Below are 8,251 nucleotides of genomic sequence, written 5' to 3'. Positions count from 1 at the left end.
GCAGCCCGATTCGTAACCACTACGCTACCAGAGCTCCTTCTAGGAGAAGTAAAATCTATAAAGCAAGAAAAGCAGATTACAAAACATTTTGAACATTGGAATATAGCTATCCATTGTCATCAACTCATAGAAACCCTGTAAGACAGAGGTCAAGTGCTCTACCGGGTCCCCAAGGCTGTAAATCTTTATGGAAGCAAATTGACACATCTTTCTTCTGAGGAGATGCTGGTGGGTCGAACCACTGACCTTTCAGTTAGCAACCAAGAGCTTAACCACTATTACATATAATGGTGAAAAGAAATCAATAAGACACACACAGAAATCATGTGATACTGTGGGTACTGTGCTGGACTGCAAGATCAGCGGTTCAAGCTTACCAACCGCTCCTCGGAAACCCCATACAGAGTTACCATGAGTTGGAACCGACTCAACGGCACTTAGCAACAACAACAACAACAACAACAAATATCTGGAATGGAATTAAGAATCATTTAAATTTTATTCCATACCCAGTTTTTAAAAGTTTCCAAATTTTCTACAGTAAGCATGACCTATCTTTTAGAAGACAATACTAATTCAAAGTTTTACTAAAGTGAAATGAATGAAAGCAAAAAAGGGAAATTAAGGAGACCCCATCTTCTCTATTTCTACCATACTACCTTATGTATTATTTTTGTTCTATCTGAAAAAACTCTCTTTGCATTTCACCCTTTCTTCATTTTCTCTCCACGTTATTCATCTTCTCATAAAGACCTTCTTAAGAAGCTATTTGGAGTCCTGGTATAGCACTGTGGATTAATGCGATGGACTGCAAAGTCACTTTGAACCACAAAGTTGGTGGTTCGAGCTCACCAGCTGCTCCTCGGAAACCCTATACAGAGTTGCTATGGGTTGGAATCGACTCCATGGCACTTAACAACAACAACAAAAAGCAATTTGAATCAGCTGACTTCTCCAGATCTTCCAGAGTTCTCCATAGAGAAAAGGCCTAGGTCCTTCAATTGAAGGTAACAATACTTCAGTATTTTGTCTGCACTGAGTTACAACTCCAAGTCCTGTGTCTCCCTCCCAGGTAACCAGAAATCAATCTGGGATTCTCCTGCTTGAACATGATGTCCCCTCTACCTGGGCCCCCTTCTTCTGTTTCTCCAGTCCTCTACTTTATTAATTCTTTGACTCAAAAGTCGAATACCAAACATGACTAAAAATGTACAGACAGCAGAATACAGACTAGACAAGTGGCACCTCCGAAGTATTAAATGGTGTCCTGGTGTGGCGCTGTGGGTTAATGTGCTGGACTGTGAAGTCAGTTTCATCTGCAAGGTCCATTCTTCAAGTTTACCAGCTGCTCATCGGAAACCCTACACAGTGTTGCTGTAGGTTGGAACCAACTTGACGACACTTAGCAACAACAACAAAATATTAAATACTTATGATCATCAAAAGGTTTCTCCAAGCGAGTAAAAAGAGAACTTACAGACTGTGAAATTTTTTTGGCTATGACATATCTGACAATATTCTAACGTACAAAATTTATGAGAACCGCCAACACCACAACACCTATTAAAAAAACAGTCAAGTTTTAAAATGGGCAAAGGATATGAGCAGACACATCACTAAAGAAGATACTAAATCAGCTGACAAACACATGAATAAAGCCTATGAAAACTAGTGATTGTGTACTGTTGAGTCAGTTGGTTCTGATTCATAATGACCTTGTGCACAGAGTAACAACCACTGCCCAGTTCTACCCTATCCTAATAATTGATGTTAAGTCTGAGCCTACTCTGAGCAGTCTCTGTGCTAATCTAAATAATTCAGGGTCTTCCTCTTTTTCTGATGACCCTCCACTTTATTAAGCATGATGTCCTTCTCCACGGACTTGTCCTTCCTGATAACCTGCCCAGAGTATGAGAATGTAAGTCTGGCTATCCTTGCTTCTAAGAAGCAATCCAGCTGCACTTTTTCTAAACCAAATTTGTTTGTTTTTTCTGACAGTTGATGGTATATTTAATATTCTTTGTTAACAATCAAAGGCATCAATTCTTCCTCAGTGGTCTTCCTTATTGACTGCCCAGTTTTCTCATGCATCTGAGATAACTGAAAATACCATGGCTTGGGTCAGGCAAACCTTAGTCCTCAAAGTGACATCTTTGCTCTTAGCACTTTAAAGAGTTTTTTTGCAGCAGATTTGCCTAACATAATATGTCATTTGATTTATTGACTGCTGCTTCCATGAGCACTGATTGTGGGCCCAAATAAAATTAAATCCTTGACAATGTCAGTCTTTTCTCTGTGTATCATGATGTTTATTGATCCAGTTGGAGGATTTTTTTTTTCTTAATATGATGGTGGTGGTTGTGTGCCAGAGTCAGTTCCGACTCACAGAGACCCTGATTAGGATTTCCAAGGAGCAGTTGGCGGGTTTGAGCAGTTGACTTTGTGGTTTTGCAGTCCAATGAATAAATAAAATGTGGAACATACGCAAAATGGAATACTAGACACAATGGAATAAGAATAACAACAAATCCTTTAAAGATATTAAAACACAGATGAATTTAGAGGACATTAAATATGAATCCATTGCCACCGAGTTGATTTTGACTCATAACAACCCTACAGGACCAAGTAGGGTTTCTGAAACTGGAAATCTTTATGGGAACAGATAGCTTCATCTTTACCCTGTGGTGTGGCTGGTGGGTTTGAACTGTCGACCTTGTAGCTAGCAGCTCAACGCTTAGCCCATGCTGAATGAAATAAGTCAATTACAAAAAAGACAAATATTGTATGGAAAAAAATTTTTTTTTGATTGTTATCAGGGATGGAAGGGGAACACAGGGAAAATTACTAACTAGATGGAAATAATTTGTTAATAAAGGGAAAGGGAAAGGCATTACAAAATATGTGGGACTTTAGCACAATATGACCAAGGCAAAAGAGGGCACAGAGAGAGTAATGGTTACAAGTTGGGCTGCTAACCTCAAGGTCAGAAGTTCGAAACTATCAGAGTTTCTGTGGGAGAAAGACAAGGTTTTCTGCTCCCATAAAGATTTACAGCCTCAGAAACCCTATACAGGGTCACTATGGGTCGGAACCAACTAGACGGCACTTAACAACAACAACAACAAAATTACTGGAGTCCTGGTGTAGCACTGTGGGTTAATGTGCTGAACTGCAAAGTTGGTTTGAACCACAAGGACAGTGGTGCAAGCTCACCAGCTGCTCCTCAGAAACCCTATATAGGGTTGCTGTGGGTCGGAACCGACTTGATGGCAATTAACAACAACAACAACAACAACAACATGGTATTTACTATCACATAGACGATCCTGCAGTAACAATAATAGAAAGTAATTTATGAATGGATACATAGGTAGATAGGTATGCCAAAGAGGTGTGGAAGGGTAGAAGGCAACACACCCACTTGCAAATATAGGTTTGTTTGTAGATGTGTCAACATACATAATTATAAGTGCATGTATCATATTAGTGGAGTCCTGGTATAACACTTTATGACAAGCATTGAACTGACAACTGCATGGTCAGTAGTTCAAACCCACCAGCCGTTCCTTGGAAAGCCTATTCAGGGTCACTGTGAGTTGGAACCAACTCGACAGCACTTAATAACAACAATGATATATTATATTAATATAGACAACAGAACATACATGAAAACTTCTTAGAAATAACCAAACACCTCACTGGATCAAGTATCTAGGCTTAAAGGAAAAGAACTGTAGACCTGGGGGACATTTATGTCAATTGACACAACATAGGTTATAAAGTCTCGAATGTTCTACATCCTACTTTGGTGAGTAGCATCTGGGTTCTGGCCTTGTAAGAGGCCATCTAAAATACAACTGTTGGTTTCTTCTCATCCAGAACAAAAGAAAGTGAAGCAAACCAAAAACTCAAGGAAACAATTAGCCTAAAGAACTAATGGGCCACACGAACCCCAGCCTGCATGATCCTGAGACCAGAACAACTAGATGGTGCTCCTCTGCCACTATCTACCATTCTGACAGGGATCACAACAGAGTGGGAGGAAATCGAGAACAAAAAACCAAATTTACAAAAAATATTAGACTTACTGGTCTGACAAAGAATGGAGAAATCTTCAGTAGTATGGAACGTGAACCATTCTTTTTTTTTTTTAACGTGAACCATTCTTGAAGACCACCTTTCAGTTAACCAATAGACAGACCCATAGAATAAACATGTGCCCAAAAGTAAAGTAAAGAAAGCAGGTAGGGATTGAAAATCCAAGATGAAAATGGGGAGAGTGTTAATCTGTTGTGAGGAATTCAACCAATGTCATGGAACACTTCACGTACAAACCAGTGAACAGGAAACTAATTCGCTCTATAGACTTTCACCCAATGCACAATTAAAAAAGAAAAAACTGTAGCTCACAACCCTTAGATGGCCAAGATTGCTCATGCATCTAATGGGGTATAGAGAAGTGGTAGGCTCAGTAAGTCCAGAATATAGTGGGAGGTACCGCTCTCCTAAAAACATGACTTAGGAAATATTTCATGTGTGTTTTGAGAAGTCAGTGAAACACTATTAAGAAGGGTAGAATATTAATAACATTCAAAGAAATACTATCCAGTCATTAAAAAGAATGAGGCAGGTTTATGCAGGTAAATAAGGAATTGCCCTCAACACCTATAACTAGATGATAAAATCAAAGTATGCTGCCATCGTTAAGTGCCGTTGAGTGGGTTCTGACTCATAGTGACCCTCTATAGGATTTCCGAGGCTGTAAATCTTTGCTGGAGCAGAAAACATTATCTGTCCTCCTGTGGAGCTGCTGGTGGACTTGAACAGATGACCTGTGGTTTTTAGTCCAGTGCATACTGTATGGAGCCACTATACTCCCCAAATCAAAGTATAGAGAATGCTTATAGCTTATGGCCATTTATGCAAAAAAGCACATATAATGCATATACATAAGGGAGACTGCCTCTGGACAGGGAACCTGGATAACTGGGGATTCAGGTAAGCAAGGTTATATTCTTTTGTATATTCTGAACTTAGATCCACAAGGGAAAGTCAAAAAGTAATGTTATAAAATTACAGACACCTTTATTAAATAAAAATGTCAAAATGTAAAGCTACTACTTCTTGACATATCCTCCATCTAGGTCCTGGTGTGGATTCCTGGTGTGGTGCTGTAGGATAAGCACTGGACTGTTAAGCACGAGGTCAGCAGTTCAAACCCACCAGCCACTCCTTAGAGACCCTCTATAGGGTCACTATGAGTTGGAACTGACTTGACAGTACTTAACAACAGCAACGACAACAGGACTATACACCTCTGAAAATGGTGTTTCTGTCTCTCCAGTCCTCCCCTGAAGAATTCTGTACCCTTCGCTTTTATACAACATCAAAATGACATTGCAATGAGGAGCTCATACCATGTTCCTGTAAAATGTTCTCTGAGTTTAGGGAGCAAAAGAAGTCTGAAGGGGCAAAGGTCTAAAGGGCAAAGAAGTAGGGTGGATGGGATAAGGTTTCCCAACAGAATTCTCATAGGACAACACTTGCTTCCTTCAAAGAATGAACAAGTCCTTTGTTGTGATGGGAAAAAAATTCCTCCGTACAATTTTCCAGAACTTTTTTTCTCTCCAATGCAATGTTACATTTTCTTAAATTTCTTTTTAATAAGTCTCCATGATTTTCTTGTGTTCTTTGAAAAATATCTGTCAAGATCACCCCTTTGAGGTCCCCCCAACAGCCATCATAACCTTCTGTATTTAACTGGCCCAGCAGATCCCCTTAGAAGTCCCTGTTTTGGTTTGACCTTTTTTGTGTGTGAATGCATGCTAATGAGGCTGTTGTTGTTAAGTGCCAAGTTGGTTCTGACTCATAGTGACCCTGTATAGGGTTTCCGAGGAATGACTGATGAGCTTGAACCACGGACCTTGCAGTTCAAACCGACCTTGTAGTCCAGCGTATTAACCCACAGCGCCACACCAGGACTCCTAATTGTTGTTGTTATGTGCCATGGAGTCGGTCCGACTCATAGCGACCCTGTACAGGGTTTCCGAGGCTGTAAATCTTTACGGGAGCAGAAAGCCTCATCTTTCTTCCGCAGAACAGCTGGTAGTTTCGAACTGCTGACCTTGCGGTTTGCAGCCCAATTCATAACCACGATGCTACCAGAGCTCCTTAGGACTCCTAATTAGGCTACGACAAATGTATATTACTGAGAAAACTTGTCTGTAGGCATCCACCAATCACAGAGACATGTCTAAACATGTTTCGTTAGGAATAAACCTGTGCAGGAACTGGAACTGTAGCAGCAATATTTTTTACTTACCCTTTTATTTTCACCTCAGTTCAGACCTTGAGGTCTACACTCACAACACCATGATTCTTTAAAAACCTGATCAGTTCTCTGCCCCAAATTGTCTAATGACTTCTTTTCTCATGGGAGTAAAAGCCAATGTTCCTTCCTATAATGACCTACAAAGTCAAACAATACCTCAATTTACCCTCAGATCCTGCTCTCACCTTTGCTCATTATAGTCCAACCTTGTTGTCTCCTTGCTGTTCCACGAATCATGTCAGCCTGCTGCCGCATATTCCTTCCTACCGACACTCCTGCAGATATCCTCCAGCTAAATCTCCTCCAAGATAGTCCTCATCTTCTCAGACTGTTGTCCATGATGTATGATGGGTTTCAGACTAACCTATCCCATCATAAATAGTCAGAAAATTGGATGCTGTTGTTGTTGTTATGTGCCGTGGAGTCGGTTCCGATTCATAGCGACCCTGTACAGGGTTTCCAAGGCTGTAAATCTTTACGGGAACAGAAAGCCTCATCTTTCTCCTGTGGAACAGCTGGTAGTTTCAAACCGCTGACTGTGAGGTTCACAGCCCGATTCGTAACCACTACGCTACCAGAGCTCCTTAGAAAATTGGATAAGATACTAGAAATGGCTGCTTCCAGGCCATGGGAAGTAGCTAGTGTAAAGCTGTTATGCCTGGAAGAAGAGACACATGAGTGAGCCCCACAGTTGCCCAGCCCTCTTCCTGGGAACATTCCCCAACCGTGGCATAATGACTGAAGTTTGAGCAGAGCCCAGAAGTCCTGCTGAGCTGAAGAGGCTGTAGTAGTCAGGTAGTCAGGGCAACCAAGGATTGGAATCTGTGCAGAGAGAAAGCTCTGTGTCTATGTGTATGTAGGGAGGTCCTCCAAGAGTCCAGGACTGAAGGCTGGACTGTCCCATGTGCTGGGTAAAACCACCAACGGCTGGGGGCTGTGATTAAACAAAAATATACTCGGGTGTGGGCAGTACTAGGGGAGGTGGGAAGTCACAATTTGCACTTAAATTAGTAAAAATAAAAAGATTTAAAATTTAGTTCTTCTGTCAGATTAGTCACATTTCAAGAGTTAACCTGTCACATGTGGCTAGAGGTTACCCTATTGGATGGTGTAGACAGACCATTTCATCAATGTAGGAATCTCTGCTGAGCAGTACTGATCTAGAAACAGGTGTGAAAGGTATAATGCTCACCTGTCAGTCATCAGTCACTAAACATGCAGCAACAACAAAATACCTAGGAAAATGTGACTTTGTTGTTATGTGCCAATGAGTTGGTTCTGACTCATAGATCAGGGAGGATGGTACTTTGGACATCTTATCAGGAGGTACCAGTCCCTGGAAAAGGACATCATACTTGATAAAGTGGAGGGTCATCGAAAAAGAGGATGACTGTCCAGGTGATGGATTGACTCAGTAGTTACCATAATGGGAAGAGAAGAGCAGTGTTGTAGTTGGGCAGACACAAAACTGGATGTCTGTTGCCTGGTTACCCACCACCTTGAGAACTCTGGATTCATGTAGGGGATTATTGTTGTTGTTGGGAAGTGCCTTCGAGTTGGTTCCTACTTATAGTGCCCCTGTATAGGGTTTCCAAGGAGTGGTTAGTGACTTTGAACCACTGACCTTGCTGTTCAAACTGACCTTGAGGTCCAGGGCTTATCCTATAGCACCACACCAGGACTCCATGTAGGGGATTGTTGTTGTTAAGTGCCATTGAGTCGGTTCCAACTCATAGTGGCCCTGTATAGGGTTTCCAAGGAGCAGCTAGTGGGTTTGAACTGCCAACCTTGTGGTTCACAGTCCAGTGCTGATCCTACAGTACTACACCAGGAGTCCATGTAGGGAATTGGTGGTGGTGGTGGTTGTGTGCCACTGAATCAGTTCTGATTCATAGCGATCTTGTATAGGGTTTTCTG

This window comes from Chrysochloris asiatica, unplaced genomic scaffold (assembly GCF_000296735.1).
Source record: "Chrysochloris asiatica unplaced genomic scaffold, ChrAsi1.0 scaffold00060, whole genome shotgun sequence".
In the NCBI taxonomy this organism is placed as follows: domain Eukaryota; kingdom Metazoa; phylum Chordata; class Mammalia; order Afrosoricida; family Chrysochloridae; genus Chrysochloris; species Chrysochloris asiatica.
Note: the sequence above shows the minus strand (reverse complement) of the source record.